The following is a 21,386-nucleotide window of genomic DNA, read 5'->3' as shown; positions in this document are numbered from 1 at the left end:
TGAAGCATATGCTGCCGAAAAGTTTAGGCCACTAGTCTTCCAAAAAAAGGTCTAGGTTTTGTTGTTTTAGTCGCTCCTATTAGCTTTGGTCGTTGCTAATTCAGCCTTTTTTGGTATTCATATTGTACTACCTTGTTGTGATTTGAAGTTGTTTGATTTCTGGTCAAGAATCAACTGGATTATGCTTGCATACATATTTGATTTTTGTTGTGGTGATTTGGATCCGGCAGTCACTACAGCTATATTAGTACATAGCTTCATTACATGTTTGTAATCATGTCGTCTTCTTTACTGTGTTCACTAGTTTTCATGTTCCCGTCACACCAAACAATTCATATGTTTGATTTTTGTTGTGGTGGTTCGGAGCTGGTAGTCACTACAGCTATACTAGTACATAGCTTCATTGCATGTCTGTAATCATGTCATCTTCTTTCTCGTATTAACTAGTTTTTTGTTCCCTTCACACCAAACAATCCATACGTCTTTTCAAAGTGTGTTCACTGAGTTTAGATAACTAAAGGTCATTATCTCTTTTATTAGTGTACACCTTATATTGTATACCTATTTAAGTTGGATGAGCCAATGGGGGTGAACAACCTAAGCTTTCTTGTTCACCCTATCTCCTCTACCTTTTTTTTTTGATAATGGGAATATATTAGTACCAAGATGATACCAATTACACCCTATTTCTAATTGCTCTATGGTGATAAGGTATGGCACATCGTAGTAGGCTTGCAAGATTTGTCTTTGCGAGTGAAAAAAATTAAGCTTTCTTGTTCACCCTCGGTCCTCACCCTATTTCCTCTATTTTAGACATTACTATGCCAAAAATAATTTGTTGCAAGTAGTGTTCATATGGTGTCTTTTATTTGTCATACAAGTGGTAGTCATAGTGGAGCCTGTCTTTTGTACTACTAGGCATTTATCTTTGTCGTGTTCTCTCTTACAAGCTTGACTGAAAGTTTCTTATATTGTTCACTTGCAGACCAATGGCCGTTGGTCCAGACACTTGTATGTGACTTATAGAAGCAGAGGGTCGTTTTTGGAACCCGGCTTGCTCCTGTTGTAAATGGGGATGTGTATACCGATATCTCACCCGTGAACTCCGTGATCTTTTGACGGAGGTTTGTATCCTGTGTTGACCTTATTTCTTTGTATGGTCTCGTCGATACTAAGATGTGTGTTTAAAACTACATTTTTTGTGGCATAGAAGATGAAGTAATGTGTTGATTATTTGGTTGAAGTGTTTGCTGCAGAAGCTGAGCCAGTGCTACATTAGCTGCTGTAGAAGCCAGACAAGTTAAAGTTGAGATTCTTAGGTCCAGTTCTTTTGGAGGTTTTGAACGGCTAAGGGGTGAAAATAAACTATAGCTGAAAATAACCATTTTAAGTGTTTCCGATTTTTCATGTTATTTACGTCCTAATGCCACCACATGAGGACCTCTTGGTTGACCAAACCGTTTTCTCCAGAAGCTTGATTTCCTCCTTACTCCCGAGCTAGATTTGCTCCTCGCTCGCACCCGTCTCGCCACCGCCATGGGAAACTCCGGACGTCGCCGCCCGCCACCCCACACCCCCATAACCATCCCCTATTCCAATTTCAAGGCGGAAGGTGTAGCTCGTGGCCAGCCCTTTAGCTTGTTGGCCCAGCATCGAGCTTGCTCGCCGGGGCTCGATCTGCTTAAGCGCCCAAGCAGCAGCTCCGCTGCAGCTCCTCACCTATGCTGCCACAACCCTGCGCAGATCCTTCTGTCGGTCGGATCCTAGAGCCTGGCTGCTTGATGGTGTTGGCTAGCAGCTGCTCCGAAGCTGCAAAAACGGAGTACTACCAGACCTATGCCGGACGTGCTCGTCGGATCCACTTCGGATGGTACTCGACGCAGTATGCAGCCCACAATGCGTAAGACCGACTTCGTTGCGGAAACGATGCTTAAGGTTTTGGTACATGATGAAAGCGAGTGCAGGATTTGAACACCATAAACATGCAATCTCGTATGTGTACTGTATAAGATGAGAGCAAGTTTACAGATGCACGAATAGTAATAATTCAGAGATACAGGTTCTAATTTTCACTAGTAGCGCTCTAACATTACACCCTTCCTTCTATTTTAGTTTTAATAAACAACTAGCAACAACCTCCTATTTTCTTATTGTAATATTTAGTAAGACGTTTAAAAATTAATTTATATATGAAGGAAGTACAAAAAATAATTCAAAAACAGTTTGTCAGAACACAAATTCATCCCTGTAGCGTTACTGATTTCTCATCACACAACTTAGATAATAAGCTGGACAACAGTTTCGATCTTATTTTCAATGTAGTTTCTCTCGGAAAGCTCAAGGGTGGCTTATGTACAAGCCGGAGCTAAAAAAACTGGGTCGTACTTGTCAAATTCTACTTTTCCCTGTCTTCCCATTTTTGAAGATTTGTTAATATCTCTCGGACACCAAAACTACAAGAACACTTCTTTCATTAAGACTGCTAAAACACTTGATGTCAAGTTAATTTTAGTAACATGTGCTCTTAACGTTTTGATTTGTGCATGAAGTTTCTTTCGATCGAAAAATATTCTCCTCATGTGTTATGTGTATCTTTTTCAAACCAAGTTGCAATGCCGTTATATCGTTTTTCATATCAAGTTGCAATGCCGAGCTTGCTCTATAATTCAGGTCGTTTTTCATTTGATTCGAGGGATCGTGAGGCTGGAGTTATCAATGCTCTGTCTAGGTTGCCAATAATAGTGTGTAGAGCGAATGGAAGTTAAAGACTATTTAACTGAGCCCCTCCGCTTCTACTCTTGCTTAAAAACAAATATATTTTTTCGTTTCCTTCTATATTTCCTGTTTAAGATTGTTACAAAATTTGGAGTCTCGGTGATGTTACTGATTACCTATGTAATGAAAAAATCAAACCATTTAAAACTATTAAACTGAGCGCTTTTTCACTTCTAATCTTGCTTAGAAAGAAAACAATTCTTGTTGTGTTATATTTTTGTATGTTATTTAAGTTTATTACGACATTTGGAGGCTTATGTGATGTCTTTCTTGCTCACCTGAGAAGTGATTACTAATATGAAGATAAACTAAGAACCATTCAAAAGTATTTAACCGAGGGCCTCCTTTTCTACTCTTGCTTAGAAAAAGACAACCATTTTCTCATAATCCTTTCTATTTCTGGTTTAAGCTTGTTACAAAATTTGGAGACTCGGTGATGTTTTTCTTGATAACCACAGAAGTTCTTACTAATGGAAAGACAAACACCAGCCATTCAAAACTATTAAACTGAGTGCTTACACTTCTTCTTGCTTAGAAAAAACATTATTATTGTTCTCGTTGCTTTTCTATTTCTGCTTTATGTTATCTATTATGGGATTCTGGAGTGCTGTTTTTCTCCTTAACTTAAGAAGTGCTACGAATATGAAGACAAACTTAATCCATTCAGAACTATTGAACTGAGCGACTCCACTTTTAGTCTTGCTTCGAATAAAACATCTTTCAGTTCCTTTATGTTTAGACAAATTTTTGAGGCTGTGGTGGTGTTTTCATGGTTAACCTGAGAAGTTCTTACTAATATGAAGACAAACTCAAACCATTTAAAATATATTAACTGAGAGGCTCTACTTTTCTCGCATAGAAGATATAATGAATTCTGGCATGTTCCCTCTCTGTTTCTGATTGAGCTTTGTTACTACATTTGGAGGCTTCTGTATTGTTTTCTTGTCACCCTAAGCTATTCTTACTAATATATTAGACTAACCGATCTGGAACCAGCAGGAAGGAGGAGGGAGTTTGTGGCTGCACCGTCTCTCCGACGTGGCTACAAGTCACGGAACAACTGCTGCTGCTCGTGTCGACGAGGCAGCCTTCATGCTCGCTGCTGGCTGTTCGTGGGTGGACGACAAGACCAGGGCTTCCAATGCGATGGCCGCCGCAAGCGACTTGTTGTTCATGTCTCGGCCTTGACTACGATAAACCCTCTATGGTGAGCTCGGATTTCAACCTACCTTATGTGCTCTGATCTGATCCGACCGTCGAGCACCCATGTGTGTTTGTTCTCGTGAATGATAGCTACTAGATATTTAGCCTTTTTTAACAAGTGAGAAGTTGCTATCTCTTGTCCAGAAGAGATACTAGCTAGTTGTCGTAGATTTGTTTGTATTCTATACACAAAATGTGTGTAGATACGTCCAAATCAACGACAACTAATATGGAACAGAGGGAGTACTAATCAATGTGTAATTCGTCCACTTTTCTTGCTGTTAAATGCCATTTTCTTGTTGTTACCGCACATGCAAGCTGTGTTGTGTAGTAATCCCAATCATACTTTCATCCTAATCATATTTTCATGAACCACGTGTATGTGGTATGTAAAAGTGAACTTCTTGGATGAACCACTTGTACTGAATAATATCTTAGAACATTATATGGTCTTGTTAATCTTTGAACTATAGGATTGTTTGCTCGGTGAATGATGCTTCTAGCTAGTATGTTTCCAAGTCATTAAAATATTAACCATGATGCTTTCAGCAATTATGTTTCTTCGAGGTGTGTTGGCTGAGTTTTTGGATAACTAAAGTTCATCTCTTTTATTAGTGTTCACCATCTATTGTATACCCATTTAAGTTGGATGAGCCAATGGGAGTGAAAACCTAAGCTTTCTTGTTCACTCTACTTCCTCTATTTTAGACTTTACCATGCCATGAAAATTTGCCTCGGTAGTGTTCATATGGTGTCTTTTATTTATCATACAAGTGGTAGTCGTAGTGGAGCATCTCTTTAGTAGTACTAGGCATTTATCTTTGTCGTCTTATCTCTTACAAGTTAAACTGAAATTTTCTTGTATTGTTCACATGCAGACTTAGGGTTGTTGGGCCAACCACTTGTATGTGACTTATAGAAGCAGAACCCAGCTGCTCGTGCTGTGAATGGGGATATGTATACTGATATCATACCTGAGAACTCCGTGATCTTTTGGCAGAGGTTTGTATCATTTCTTTCCTAGACTTGTGTTGACCTTATTTCTTTCCACAGTCTGCTGATTATGAGATGCTTAAAACTTTATTTTTTCTGCTGCAGGGGATCACGTAAATGTGTTGATTATTTGGTTGAAGCGTTTGTGCAGAAGCTGAGCCAATTAGTGCTACTTTAGCTGCTGTAAAAGCCACTCAAGATAATGGTGAGATACTTGTCTGATTCTACTTTTCCCATTCTTTCAAATTTTTGAGGATAGGTTAGTCTCTCTGGGACACAAAAACTACAATTCTTTCATTAAAGGACTGCTAAAACACTTGATGTCAAGTTAATTTTAGCAGCATGTGCTCTTAACGTCTTGGTTTGTGTGTTAAGCTTTGAATCTGAAAAATATTCTCCTGATGTGTTATGTACATCTTTTTGGAATTTTAGTTACATTGATCACCTCTTCTTGACGGTTACGTCGATGGAGGTTTACACAGTTGGTAGACTACTACTGTTCTCCTTGCACCAATATGTGAGCAAACCCTTTGTTTTTTCATATCAAATTGGAATGCCAATCTTGCTTTATAATTGAGGTCGTTTTTCATTGGACCGTACATTTGATTCGAGGGATCATGAGGTTGTAGTTATCATTGCCCTGTTTGGATTGCCAATAATAGAGTGCATAGAGTCAATGGAATGTGAAGACTATTTGTACTTTCTTAGAAGAAGACAACTGTTTCTGGTTTAAGCTTGTTACAAAATTTGGAGACTGTTACTTGGTAACCACAGAAGTGCTTACTAATGGTAAGACAAAACACCAACCATTCAAAACTATTAAACTGAGCGCTTCCACTTTTTGCTTACAAAACAGTATTATTGTTATTTTACTTTTCTATTTCTGCTTCAAGTTATTTACGAAATTCGGTGGTGATGTTTTTCTCGTTATCCTAAGAAGTGCTACGAGTATGGAGAGAAAGTTAATCCATTCAGAACTATTGAACTGAGTGACTCCACTTTTAGTCTTGCTTCGAAATAAAAATCTTGTTCTTTTAGTTCCTTTTCTTGTTCTTATTTCAGTTTCGACAAATTTCTGAGGCTGTGGTGGTGTTTTCTGTTTAACCTGAGAAATGCTTACCAATATGAAGACAAAGTTAAACCATTAAAAATATATTAAACTGAGAAGCTGTACTTTTCTTTCAGAGAACACATTCTCGCATGTTCATTCTCTGTTTAGCTTTGTTACTATATTTTTCCTGAAGTCCATTTTTCTCTGTTACACTTTTGTATATGGTTTGAGAAAAAGGTCCATGAGTTCTTCCAAGTAGCTTTACATCCCAACTTTGTTTTTATTTCTTTCTAGATGCGTATATATGCATATAATTTGTAAAACTGGATAAGTACTTTAGAATTCTTAAAGGAATGAGCAACTATTTTAGTACTTGAACATTTAATAAATGTACAGCTATATTAATTAGTATCATGGTTTTTGTGTACGACATCTTCACGAAATAACAGGCCATCTAATTTTGTATAGTTTTGCAAAGACAGGGATTGGTATATAACTATTAATAAATGTAGTAGTCATCTATGTCTTATTTCCTTGCCTTACATAAGAAACAACTCTCTCGTCACCCACCTTTCAACTAAATTACAGATATGCAATATGGAATGACCTCGACATGCTTAATCACCTCCTTTATTCTCTACATTTATGTAGAAAAATATAAAACCAATATATGTAAGTGTAATGCAAGTAGTAATAGTTGTAAATAATGTAAGAAGATACTAAAATTGCCAAAGTTTTGCAAGTTTTCTTGTTTGGTTTTATAACATGTTGTGTATATATGTTACTTGGAGACACACATGGCTGTCATTGCATTCGTGTGCCTTGCTTTTTTGTGGATTGGGATATTGGTATTGACTTTGAGTGTGTACCGTAGTCCTGGTGTATCTGCGTGCTAGAATTTGGATTTTTTTACTGGGCATGGGTCTCCTTCTCGCATTGGTCAATACGATTAAGACAGTATCTTCCATAGTGCTAATTAAGACAGTATCTTCTCAAAGAAACATGCTTTCGTAATTCATAACAATACGATTATTATTCACAGTTGTAGACTCGTTTGCTCCAAATTTAGTTGCAGACGTCGATTATTTGTCCCTGCGCTAAGAAAATTTGCCTCAGTAGTGTTCATATGGTGTCTTTTATTTATCATACAAGTGGTAGTCGTAGTGGAGCATATCTTTTGTAGTACTAGGCATTTATTGTTGTCGTCTTATCTCTTACAAGTTAAAATGAAATTTTCTTATATTGTTCACATGCGTACTTAAGGTTGTTGGGCCAACCACTTGTATGTGAGCAGAAGCCGCTTGCTCCTGCTGTGAATGGGGATATGTATACTCATGTCATACCCGAGAACTCCGTGATCTTTTGGCGAGGTTTGTATCATTTCTTTTCTTAGACTTGTGTTGACCTTATTTCTTTCCACAAGCCGTGCTGATTATGAGATGTTTCAAACTTCATTTTTTCTGCTGCAGGGGATCAAGTAAATGTGTTGATTATTTGGTTGAAGCGTTTGTGCAGAAGCTGAGCCAATTAGTTCTACTTTAGCTGCTGTAAAAGCCACTCAAGATAATAGTGAGATACTTGTCTCCTTCTACTTTCCCGGTTCGTTCATATTTTCGAGGATAGGTTAGTATCTCTGGGACACCAAAACTACAATTCTTTCATTAAAGGACTGCTAAAACACTTGATGTCAAGTTAATTTTAGTAACATGTGCTCTTAACGTCTTGGTTTGTGCGTTAAGCTTCTTTGAATCTGAAAAATATTCTCCTGATGTGTTATGTACATCTTTTTGGAATTTTAGTTACATTGATTACCTCTTCTTGGATGGTTACGTCGATGGTGGTTTACACAGTTATGAGACTCTCCTTGCACCAATATATGAGCAAACCTTTTGTTTTTTCATATCAAATTGGAATGCCAATCTTGCTTTTACAATTGAGGTCGTTTTTCATTGGACCGTACATTTGATTTGAGGGATCATGAGGATGTAGTTATCATTGCCCTGTTTGGATTGCCAATAATAGAGTGCATAGAGTGAATGGAATGTGAAGACTATTTGTACTCTTGCTTAGAAGAAGACAACTGTTTTTTGTCATAATCCTTTTCTATTTCTGGTTTAAGCTTGTTACAAAATTTGGAGACTGTGGATGTTTACTTGTTAACCACAGAAGTGCTTACTAATGGTAAGACAAAACACCAACCATTCAAAACTATTAAACTGAGCGCTTCCACTTTTTGCTTACAAAACAGTATTATTGTTATTTTACTTTTCTATTTCTGCTTCAAGTTATTTACGAAATTCGGTGGTGATGTTTTTCTCGTTATCCTAAGAAGTGCTACGAGTATGGAGAGAAAGTTAATCCATTCAGAACTATTGAACTGAGTGACTCCACTTTTAGTCTTGCTTCGAAATAAAAATCTTGTTCTTTTAGTTCCTTTTCTTGTTCTTATTTCAGTTTCGACAAATTTCTGAGGCTGTGGTGGTGTTTTCTGTTTAACCTGAGAAGTGCTTACTAATATGAAGACAAACTCAAACCATTAAAACTATATTAAACTAGGAAGTTGTGCTTTTGTTTCATAGAACAAATCATGGCATGTTCATTCTCTGTTTCTGATTGAGCTTTGTTACTTATTTGGAGGGTTCTGTAAAATTTTCTTGTCAATTTGAGCTATGCTTGCTAACATGAAGGCAAACTCGTAACAGTCAAAACTATTAAAGCCTCGATTTCTAATCATATTTGTCCTAAAGTCCATTTTTGTCTGTTACACTTTTGTATATGGTTTGAGAAAAATGTCCATGAGTTCTTCCAGTAGCTTTACATCCCAACTTTGTTTTTATTTCTTTCTAGATGCGTATATATGCATATAATTTGTAGAACTAGATAAATACTTTAGAATTCTTAAAGGAATGGACAACTATTTTAGTACCTGAACATTTAATAAACTAGATGATACCCCGCGCGTTGCGGCGGAATTTCAATGCACAAAAAAGTAAAGGTTTTTTGAATTCATAGTAGATAGTCCGTATAATTGTACATTGGCATATTTATTGAAAATATGACAATGTGTAGAGATAAGCATCCAAGGGTAAAAGGAATGGAAAAAAGAATTTTGTGGACTAATCTACACATCTTGCAGTCACTTGCCAGTATAGGCTTTAAAAATACTGATAACTGGTTCAGTCACAAGAAAGACAGGCTTCTAGCCAGCCTCGTATTATTGAAGTGGCATGATAGAAGGCAACTTTTAAACTTGTACCATCCACACCTGCATATTATTGGTATTAGGGAAGATAGTACATGAACATGAGAGAATATATTTTTCTTCAGCTTAATTTATTTTTGGACCTGTTTTGTTGGATAATACACCATATTATATTCTATCTTGATGTTGTACACAATCTGAGAAGAAGGATTTACTCTTTTTTTTAAGTACAGAAGAAAGTTTTACTTGTTATGTAGCATACTGTAAACTTTAGATATCCATACATGAAAAGAGCCATCAACAAACTACGGTTATGCAACCAAAATAAAATAACGAATATGGTCTGTAGTTGTGTACTATCAAGAAATACCTCGGATTTTTGCATTAGTTGACATGCTGAAATCTATATAGTAACCTCCTCACATTGGTTTATGTTTCCTTTTCTATTGCTCTAATCATTTTAGAGATAGTGAGGTAGAAGAAATTTACCAAAAGATAGGAGGGAAAACTGGAAGCTCAAACAATACAGTATGTGAAAAGGACAAACTGCAAGATAATGGAGTCCAATATTCATAAATTAAATTATATCAACATATGGAACAGCCTTTGAGTATCAGTTAAGGAAATACAACCAATAGACATTCGATACAAATAATCCCTTGTCTGAACCTATGGTGTTTCCCCCTTCGCTAGACAACGGTCATCAATAACAACATAAAAAAGATGAGGTTTCATGACATCTCGCCTTCGGAGCACCTTAATTACAATGAACATAAGAAGATGAGGAAAACGAAGTGGAGTGCTGCAGGCTGCAATAAATGAAAGCAGTAGTGAGACAATCAAATATCAGAAATAAAAAAAGTATTTCTATGACCAAAGTGATACTTAACTTTTTATTTCCAATATAGATACCAAACTGAATCATAGATGGAACCATTAGCCTTACAATTGCGAAAACTTGGGGAAAGCTCGGCAATAATTCAAAGCACACGTACAGTTGTAGCCAAAGTCACACACAACAATTACAATTTGACTAATTGATCTGGTATTGTGATATGTAACATTCATGAGCAAACCAAAAATTATGTCGACCAACCGAAAAGAACTACATAGAATACGTACAATCAGGACTCCAAGAGAGAAGTGCAGGACTGCAGGTAAAGGAAGTGTCATCGTAACTTACCTGCATGGGTAAGAGTAGCAGTAAAGGATGCACACATTGATTGAAGGCATGGCAAGTAAATCCCTGCAGTAAAACGCCAAAACCCAAACGGAGGTGCCACATTAGAAATCCATGGACTGCTGTTTCGTGGTATGTAGCCAGTATGTATGAACACATGCATTTGATGCAAGATTGCAGGAGACAAAATTGCAATATAGCTAATTAATTAATGGGAGATTCCAGGATAACAAATAAATTAGTACATCAGGATGCGAAAATAGGAAGTGCATGTGCTCAGCCAATGTAAAAGAAAATTTAAGAGCAGGAGATTAGAGCTTGCATACCAATGGAAGTAGCTGTCTGTACAGACGATGATGGCCGGAGGCTCCTAGCTCCAGCTAGCGGACTGAGAAACCGATAAATCAAAAGAAATCAGGGGGCTGAGGTAGCAGCAAGCAAAATCCGATCAAAACGGGTGCATGGGCAAAAAACCGAGATGATTTCCAGCCGGACCTCAAGCTGACCTGCCAAATTGGGAAGACATATTTGGGGATTGAAAAAAATAAAGGGGGAATTAGAACGGGGAGCCCCCAGGTAGCAACATGGAGGCCGCTCGAAGTGGTGGCGGCGGGAGCAGGCTGGCATGGTTGATCAGGATGGCTTCATGCCATGGTTTTTAACCTCAAGGCAGCGACATCGGCGGATGAGTTCCATGTGCAATTTCCACCGGTGTTGAATGCTGGATTTATTTGAGGAGGAGCTCTTAGGACTCTGCTGGAAAAATCGTGTCTAGGAGGCCGGACGGTGGCAGTGGTGGAGCAGTTTCTGGTGGTGAAATCAAAAGAGGAAGGGAATTAGTGGGATCTTAATCACACGAGAGTTTAAATGCTGCTCTAATGTGGAGGTGAATCAATGGTGTACTAATGGAGAAGGTGAATCACGATGGAAGACACAATGCATGATTTGGAGGGGGAAATGACGGTAGTAGTACATGGCTACATGGGTCATGTACATGATGACGTGGAAGAATTGCTTAGGTGGCAGGTTATGATTGCTCAGTGATGCTTGTTGAGGTGGATACCTTGCATGTGCAGGAAAATGGGATCACCTATTAAGAATAGAAAGATGTACAGCTATATTAATTAGTATCATGGTCTTTGTGTGCGACATGTTCATGAAAAAACAGGCCTTCTAATTTGTATAGTTTTGCAGCACAGAGATTGGTATATAACTATTAATAAATGTAGTAGTCATCTATGTCTTATTTCCTTGCCTTGCATAAGAAACAACTCTCTCGTCAGCCACCTTTCAAATAAATCTTACAGCTATGCAATATGAAATGACCTGGACATGCCTAGTCACCTCCTTGATTCTTTACATTATGTAGAAAAATATAAAACCAATATATGTAAGTGCAAGTAGTAATAGTTGAACACGCATTTATTTACATTGTAAATAATGTAAGAAGATACTAAAATTGCCAAAGTTTTGCAAGTTTTCTTCTTTGGTTTTATAACATGTTGTGTATATATGTTACTTGGAGACACACATGGCTGTCAGAATATGACTTGCACTCGTGTGCCTTGCTTTTTGTGGATTGGGTCTTCTTAATGTTGGTATTGACTTCGAGTGTGTACCATAGTCCTGGTATATCTGCGTGCTAGAATTTGGATTTTTTTTACTGGGCATGGGTCTCCTTATCGCATTGGTTAATGGTACCTAATTTACGTCTTTTGATTGTATTTGTTGGATGCAAGCCTCGTGTTGTGGCCTTCTTATGAACATCATTCTATTTTTTGCATGCAGGTGTTGTAGCCCTTCTCTGCTGGGAGGTACCTTTCATACACGTTGAGGTAAAGGTTGGATTGATTGTCCTAGCTATCCTCTATTTGTTCATGGACGAGAGCATCGATGACATTGTAGCTGCATATGGTTCGGTTTTTGTGCCACCACAAGCCCACTTGAGGTTCGGTGCTGCCGTGATGTACCTATGAGTGCTGTCACTATCGACTTGGGCCAAAACTCAACCTCTGTTCTCTAGTACAATTTTTTTTGTTTAGGGCAGCTTTTTCTGGTGAACTAGCCATGGAAAGAGTCGCGTGGAAGCTTGTTATCCATGTGCCAGAACCATGAGTTGGTTACGAGAGATCTTATGGGTTTCACCTCTAGCCTACCCCAACTTGTTTGGGAATAAAGGCTTTGTTGTTGTTGTTTGGAAGCTTTTTCTGGTACAACTGATTCAGATTAAAGTGTTGGAATTTGATAGTGACCTGCACGGGCTGCTGTTGCTGGCTTCTACCCGGCACTACTGCTGCCGTCGCCATCTTCACCGACCATGTCCCTGAATTGCTGCGTGAGACGGCCATCTAGGATGTCAGTACCAACACCTCCTTACTGTTTCACATGTAGACCAAAAGGGTGTGCTGATGTTACATCATTGTTGCTGTGGTAGATAATTACTTGCAGGTAGATTATTATGTTCCTCGTATTTGACTAGGCGGGACAATAATATCATCTTCTTCCCGAGACTTTTATTTATACTGAAAAACTTTTGCTTTCATGCATGCAACATACCAAAAACTTACGTTTATGCATGCATCATTTGGAAAACTTGCATTCATGCATGCATAATATGATTTTGTTGCCGAGACTTTCCACAATTGTGCTTTGCCGAGGCTGATCTGTTGATGCGTGGTGTTTCTTAATTACTACTTGAGATAAAGATCGTTGGTTGAGATTGTGATGGAGCTGAACTGTATATCACATGAGTTGTCCTTTTTTATTCTTATGTTTACTATTTGCTACGTGGTCTGGATTTCCAAAATATAGTGCAGTCATCTTATGACCTTCCCATTCCATATGTAATCTAGGATCACTTGTCTTTTCTTACGTTTTCATGTGATCTCATCTTTTTAGTATGAGGTGTTGGAGCAGATTGGTAAAAGAGCATTTGGCCCTGCTTTGTTGTGAGGCGCTAGTCTACAAGTACATCCCCAATGGCACACTGAAAGAGATCCTCACAGATGCAATTTCTCGCAGACCCATCAATCAGGAAATTCGGGCTTGGTGCTGGACTTGAAGCGGAGCCTCTCGTGTTATGCTTGGTGCTGCGAGTGGCTTCTCCTACCTGCATGAGCATGCGGACTCTCTGATCTTCCACCGGGACATCAAATGAGACAACATTCTCCTCAAAGAGCTATTGGCTGGCTGTTAAGGTCGCTGGCTTTGGCCTCTGCAAGCTTCTAGGTGAGGATGGCAGAGGACATGTCACCACTCAAGTGAAGGGCACAATGGTAGAGAAGAAGTGTAGCGCTGTCGCTATTTCCTTGTTTTCCTGGGATATTACCTTGTTTAACACTATTTGTGCTTTGTGAAATGTTTAATTGAAACGCCATGTGTGCTGAGGTATCTTGTATTACATGGTTGCTTTGAATAGTTGAATGTGAATGTAGGCATTCAGATTCCCATAGTTCTATTTTTGTATTAGTAATGGTCATGCCTAGTGTGTTGGCTTTGTGGATGATTCTTTTGATATTTTGGATATGCACATTTGTACTTGCTGTTTATGAATGCCAGGCTTAATGACCATCTTTACAACTCTGTGGAAGCTAAGAAACATGAGGCCAGAGGTGACCACACGGTTCCATATTTGTCAATGCACGCGGTCAGCTCAGCATTGACGTATGGATGGAAGCTGTTTTGTTGCCAGTTGTTGGCATGAGTTGAATTTATGTCGCTGGCTTTTCTTGCTACACGCTGTTCGTGGTTGGTTCAAAAGGATGAAACTTGAAACCCTCTGATGGTCAATGTCTGCACAAACACACAGGAAAGATATGAGTTGTGGTCGACTGGAGTTGTGGTCGAGAACCCCGACCGATTGACCATGGGTTAAGAAAGCAAAAAAGCTAGAAACCAACAACCTCCTAATAGACTGGATTAATGACAAAAAATAAAAACGAAAGACTGATTTATGGAATCTTGGCCATACATCATTTCCACCAAGCAACGAATCCATGTAAAGGAGAGTAGGAAAAACTCATCTCCATACCCGCTCTATAGCCATTTCATCTCTTCAATTCAAACTTGCTTTCTCCCATATAATGATATAAATATGAGGCCGCGACCACATAACCGTGCGTCAGCTATCGCGTGTCCGTCGATGCACACGGCTAACTCGGCAGATGAAGTACACATTCAGTCCGCCGGGTGGCCGGAGGCTGCAACGGCAGTGGGTATATGTTGAATGTATGTCGGCGACCGACTTTCTAGATGCTGCTCATGGTTGGCTACTCCTCGGGGACACCCACCGATGGTCAATGTCCGCACAAACACACGGAAAGATATGAGTTGATCTGCAGCTTTGTGAATAATAGTTTCAGTTTTGATTCACTCATGAGATGCGCAACCCATACATGCCAGCCAAAGGGTCCGTGCTTCCTTTGTACTATACATCCGTAATCTTCATTTTTAATTATGTCACATTATGTATTTAACAGAACCTGTAAGTTGAATTTTGTACTCGAAACATCAAAGGGTCTTCTTTTTGCCGTGTCATCAAAGTCCCCCAAAAAATAGCATTGCCCACGGCAATATTTTCTTAGCTTATGTTCCTCCATATTCATTCAAGTTCAGCCTGCTAAAACAATATGCTCCTATGTGGTGTCTGTTGTAGTCAAAGGTCCGCTAGTAAGTAAGACCCTAAGAGGACAGACATTTAGTCAGGCCTTTTATGTGACTGAGAAAACAACGCACTAGCCGAGGTACTTACGGAGAAGATTGGTCACGGTTAAAAAACAAAAGAATAATATCAAAAAAAAAACCCAGGTTACGCAGACCCCGGCTACTTGACGAACCCGTCAGAAAACAACTGAAAGCCTGGTTCATGGGGCGTGTCTAGATTGAATCGTCAAACACAATAACTACCCATCGAAAAAAATGCAATCGCCTCGGGTGCAGTAGCACAATTAATGCCCTCATTTAGGTGGTGTTTCCTTCACGCTGGATGACTTTCCACGTGAGCAATCCGTGGCACTAACAAATCTTGGCCATACATCATTTTCACCAAGCAACGATCCAAGAGAGTTGGAAAATATCATCTCCTTTCCCGCTCTTCAGTCATTTCATCATTTCAATTCAAACATGCCTTTCCTCTATAAGTATGAGGCCACAACCACACAGCCGCGCGTCGGCTATCGCGTGACTTGTGACTTTGGACTTTGGTGTGGGCCCCTCGTACATCCTCGGACATAGCGCCAATGTTTTATCCCTAGTGGCAACAGCACAACACAACCTTAGAACTTTCTGTCACTGTCCCAGGTGTCAATGCAGGCATGAACCCACTATCGAGCATAAATACTCCCTCTTGGAGTTAAAAGCAAAAACTTGGCCAAAGCCTCTACTAGTAACGGAGAGCATGCAAGATCATAAACAACACATATGTAATAACTTGATAATTAACATAACATGGTATTCTCTATCCATCGGATCCCGACAAACACAACATAGAGTATTACGGATAGATGATCTTGATCATGTTAGGCAGCTCACAAGATCCAACAATGAAGCACAATGAGGAGAAGACAACCATCTAGCTACTGCTATGGACCCATAGTCCAGGGGTGAACTACTCACTCATCACTCCGGAGGCGACCATGGCGGTGTAGAGTCCTCCGGGAGATGAATCCCCTCTCCGGCAGGGTGCCGGAGGAGATCTCCAGAATCCCCCGAGATGGGATCGGCGGCGGCGGCGTCTCTGGAAGGTTTTCCGTATCGTGGTTTTTTCGCCTCAGGGGTTTCGCGACGGAGGCTTCAAGTAGGCGGAAGGGCAGAGTCGGGGGGCTGGCATGGACGAGTACTAGTAAGGGACGGGTCCATGGCAATACCTCTAGCGAGGAGAGAGGAGCCACTGAGCCAGTGGGCGTCATCGCTGCCAGCATATCGACGCAAGTCGAGCTGGGATTTCTCCCGAACCCCAACCGTACAACGGACATAAACTTTGCGGTCCTTGGCAAAGACCACGAACCTTCGAAGCACAACCTATTTAGAACAATTTGAGTTTCCCAAATTTCCTAAAATTTCCGAAACTCCAAAGCAACTCCATGAAAGGATTACATGTATATTAACTCATGTGGTAAAGTTTCACGGGATACTAAAAATAGCTCCTATTTTTCCTGCACGGTAAGCCATATGCAATTTCTAAAAATCGCAACTTTGATCCATTGTATGCTTCAAGCACTTCTCAAATTAGTGGTCAATACGTATTTCACTGTTGGAAGCCGAACAATGCGACCTTAGAGGTAATCATTTGAATATAGTTCTTTCCATGGCCAAACTTTCTACATGTACTTGCACTCTTTTTTAGTCTGAATAGTTCTTTCCATTGCCGAATTTTCTACAAGTACTTGCACTATTTTCAATCTGTCACGTCAAAATATTGTTTTGATCTTATTTAAACTAGCAAGTTGGCCCTCGCAAATGCGAGGGCATCATCTTTTCATGTGTTTAAATTGTAAAATAAAGTTATATTTTCATGGAGATCTTAGTCTCACTATGGATAATAATGTACTGTCCTTCGGCCATCGCATATGTTCGTAAACAAAATACCAAATAAGTGTATAAGGACGTTACCTCATTTCTAATATTTTTTGTTTGTGTGATATTAGATCAGCAAATAGTACCAAGTTATTGCATGATGTCAGAGCAGAACTTGAGGTTAGTTAACATTTAAGTTCATGGTGGTTGGTATCAAATGGAAAGTTATCTAAGAATATCAACTGTAGTTCTAGCTATCGTACATTTCTTCCACGAACGGGCGGCTTAATTGGTTTGCTGGTCTACTATTTTTTTTGGGGGAGTTTGCTGGTCTACTCTTATATTTCCAGACAAACTGTGCGAGAATTCTTTTTTCTAAAAATGGATTTGGGTAGCTCGCTGGTACAGGTGGTCTCGTCTAGCTAGCCCGTGCATGTTTATTTTCGAAAGGACTCGATCGCCTATTCTAGAAATTTCATTGCAAAATATTATTATTTTAATCTATAAATTCACAATATTTTGTATAATAAAAAATCAAAAAAACTATTTTGTTGTTGTTGTAGCCGAGAACGGGAACACTAATCGCTTGAACCTCGAATACTGGGTGATATGAGTTTTTCCTTCAGACGGGCAGGTGTGCCAGGAAGGAATCGTTCTATGCAACAGCGTTAAGTACTATTCTATGCAAGGGATATCGATAAATACTTTGGTTTGTTTGTTTGATATTAGATCATCAAATAGCACCAAATTTTGCCGCTCTTTTATTTTCGAACGGCCGGACTTCGCCCGCATGTTTTTATTGGACTTGGCTAGCTTGCCCGTTCTTTCATATCAAACGGACTCAGCTTGTTAGATCATATTCGCAAAAAAATAACTTATTTAACATATATATTTTACACAAATTTCACAAGTATTATGCTGAATTTTTTTAAAATGTTACCTCATCATTGTAGACGAGAGAAATAAGTACTAATCGCTGGAACCTCGAAACCGGAGTCATAGGAGATTTTCCTCCATACCGGCAGGGTGCAAGAAAGAAATCATATTAGGCTATAGTAATAAATACTAATCGTTGTTGTTGAGCGTGATTGCAATTGGTTCTGGCATGTGAGTTGTTCTTCGCCGAAGAACAAAATAAATAGACCGGTTGCATCACGTACAGATAAAGAAAGTTGAATTGATTTGTCTTTGGTACGTGTAGATTTTACTTTGGTATAATCTGATCAAGACTGTATGCAAATTGTTGTGATTTGCATTCGCGCGGCAGACTGACCTGGCTAACACCTAAAAGGATGGATCTCTTACGGAGCAAGAAATCTGCCTAATTTGGTCATGGGCTATTCCCATCGTTTGAGGAGGAATCACGTGGGCAAGGAGTATTTCCGTTTAAACATGCAGCTGTTTCCATTTATACGTCCGGTGTATATTTCTGTAAACAAAGGACTCAATCAACGGATGTGTTCCCGGCAAATAACATAAATAAATGGAACTATACCATCGTGTCAACCGGACCTGCACCGTTACGTAACGAATAATTTTTTATTAAATCATAGCCATTAATTTTAGATCTAACCATTAAAATAATTAAGATGATGTGGATCAACCTAATGCCTCTATTAAACATCTGTATTTTGCTTTTAGTATATAATAGATGGACAAGTTAGTTTGACAGCTAATTCTTCGAATGGATACATCTGAACTCACCGAATAGACTGCTATTTTCAGTGGCTGCTAGCGCCTAGATGCCTCCATTTTCCACGCCGTGATCCAAAAGAAGCAAGTAGCAATTCCCAAGAGCGAGACTGAAGCAAATAGGGCTGGGTATTGAAGGCAGCAACCGGCGCGATCGACCTGGATTTCCATTCTGGCGTCGGCACATATTCTTGGTGCCGAGATTCGTTCGTGGCGGCGCGGACAACAACAAGGTTGATCATGATCATGTTATTCCTTTTTTTTTCACTGCTTATTCTTGGTACAAGAGAAATAATACACATAATAAAACACAAAGTAAAAAATAGTCATCTAAACATAAACCGATATAAATCCATCCCCCCGCATGCCATCTACTTTCTCGCCACTAGTGGTGGGATGCTCTGCTCGTTTCTGAAGTAGTCGTCGGGATCAACCTTGCCCTTGGCGAACGCGAGCCTCTTGAAGTTATCCTTGTAGTACTTTTCTCCCCAAACCTTGGCAGATTCGTAGCTGGTGATGTTGCCCACGACGACATTTTGACCGAGGTCAAGGTCCCTGTAGTTCACGTACGCCTGCCTCGGGTTGCTGCTCACGTATGGCGTCATGAACACGTAGAAGTCCTTGAGCCAGTTGGTCTGCGCCGAACCGTTCGTGGCGGCCGACCAGAAATTCATGTACTGGATGTTGAACAGCACGTCGGCACGGTGAGGGAAGGGCGTCGCCGATTCCGGGAAGGCGCTGATCTTCCCGCCGTAGGGGTCAACGATCATGATCCCGGCGTTGGGCTGCGCGAGGAAGTCGAATATCTTGACCCAGCCGTCCTTGGGGATGGGCTGGCGGACGTAGTCGGACGTGGCCTTGCGGAAGCCGTCCGAGGTGGTTCTGTTGAGGATGTCCTCCACGGTGGCGGTGCTGCCAAGGTAGATGTAGGGCACGGACTGGATCCATGTCATCTCGTTGCAGTGCGTCCGGTTTAGGCCGAGCTCCGGGAAGCGGCTTCCCATCAATGGCAGGAGCGTGTCGCACGTGCCGAGGTACATGGACTGGAACTCGGCCGCGCCATTCTGCACGACCACCCGTATGAAGAGGTCTTCGGGGAGAGCTGGCGCGACTACCTGCCATTTGGTGAGGATGTCTACGACGCTCTCGTTGACTGTCTTTGTGAGCTTGAACATGGTGACTTTGGGCGGGACGGGCACGAGCGAGCTTGACCTTCCAGGACAAGCAGCACGATGCCGAAGGTCTCGCTGCATGCCGCCTCCTCGGATGCATGGCCCAGAAGAGAAGAGATCGCTTTGTTTGGTTGGTTCGGAAGCGGTGCCACGCCCACGATTCGGCGTGGGCTGAATCCAAACAGGCCCTGGGTGGGTTGCGTATGGCGTGACGTGGCAGAAGGAGGCGAGACGGCAGGTGGTTGCTCGTCGATGGATGGAAGAAGCGCGCGCGGAGGACGAGGAAGCGAACCGAACAAAGGCTGCGCCGCGCCCCTCGGCTAAAATCGAAGAGACGCGCGCGCCCGGAGTTGCACGCTCGGATTCATTGTTGTACCGAAGAGACGCATCGCATCGGGTCTTGATTGCAGCACGCGCGGGCGCGCAACGACTCGGGTCCGGCGTCCGGCGCACGCAGGCATCCTTTCCTTTTCTTCTTTTTACGTACCCCTCCTCACATGCCAATCCTATAACAACAACAAAAAAAAAAAAACACGCCTCTTCTATCTTGTGCGCTACCTGCTTCATTTGTTCGCGTCGCGCAAACAAATTAGCTAGCCAACGGAAAATAATATAGCAACGGATATTAACAATGGTGCGACGCCATCCAGGAATCCATCATTAATACTGTATTTGGGAAGGTGCGACGCGACACAAACAATACGTCGCCTCGTTAAATCATCATCGATTAGAGCAATTCCAATAATATAGCCAACTGTTGGCTATAACAAGATGTCATATCATTTGTAGTCATCATATAGCTAACATGTACAATAGTTGGCTATAAAAATGTAGTACTTTACTAATATATGGCCCACATTTCACTCTCACAAGGTGCCTAGGAGCACGTGCAAGAGCTGGCTATTGCATAGTAGCCCACCTCCCTTCTCTCTCCTCTTCTCTCTCCTCCAACTCACCTAAAATATATTATTTAATGTCTTATAGTCAGCTGATTGGACTCTATTGTACTTGCTCTTAGCTGGACTTTCTCCACATTAAACTCGTCTGTCTCCCCAGGAATTTAATTGGCACCATTACGTATGCGCGGGCACACACACCACTCTTTCTCTCACCTCTCACTTCATCTCCTCGCTTCGAATTAATACCAGATCGCTTCGTCTACCGTGTGTGTGCCCACCTCTCAAATTACTTTACTTTTCCAGCTTATCCACAACTCATAAGCGTATACAATTTTTTTACACGACCTTCTCTGCATGCTCGTATTAATCAATTACCAAGAGCACTCTACATACATACATAAAAATTTAGACACCCTAGCGCATCTATTTACGGTACAAGGGAGTAATACATAATACTATGACGCGGCTCTTGCGACATGCCACTCAACTCGACTCACGGGACTATTATCTTCTTTTTGGCCGGTCGATGAGCATCCCCAAAGGCAATCAAGGACAACAGCCATACTTCCACCGTGGTAGATCCCATGCCGGGGGATGATTACGCCTTGGTTGGTGCCATAATGGAACAACGTTTATTAACGACGCCATACTCTCTCTACAAACCCTAGATCTTGGTACTAGCTTTCTGTTGACTGGCAAAGGCAAA

The 21,386-nt window shown here is 40.6% G+C and overlaps 1 long non-coding RNA gene across 1 annotated transcript; it reads left to right on the top strand.

The window, feature by feature from the left end:
* Positions 1 to 3,874: 3,874 nt before the first annotated feature.
* On the top strand, positions 3,875 to 13,455 carry LOC124669478. The gene is made up of 4 exons (XR_006992200.1): positions 3,875 to 3,982; positions 4,857 to 4,980; positions 5,077 to 5,176; positions 13,303 to 13,455. It is a non-coding gene; the product is annotated as an uncharacterized LOC124669478 (long non-coding RNA).
* Positions 13,456 to 21,386: the final 7,931 nt, after the last annotated feature.

The sequence above is a fragment of the Lolium rigidum genome, chromosome 7 (assembly GCF_022539505.1).
Source record: "Lolium rigidum isolate FL_2022 chromosome 7, APGP_CSIRO_Lrig_0.1, whole genome shotgun sequence".
Classification (NCBI taxonomy): Eukaryota; Viridiplantae; Streptophyta; class Magnoliopsida; order Poales; family Poaceae; genus Lolium; species Lolium rigidum.
The sequence above is the reverse complement of the archived record's forward strand: the minus strand, read 5'-3'. Positions and strand labels throughout refer to the sequence as shown.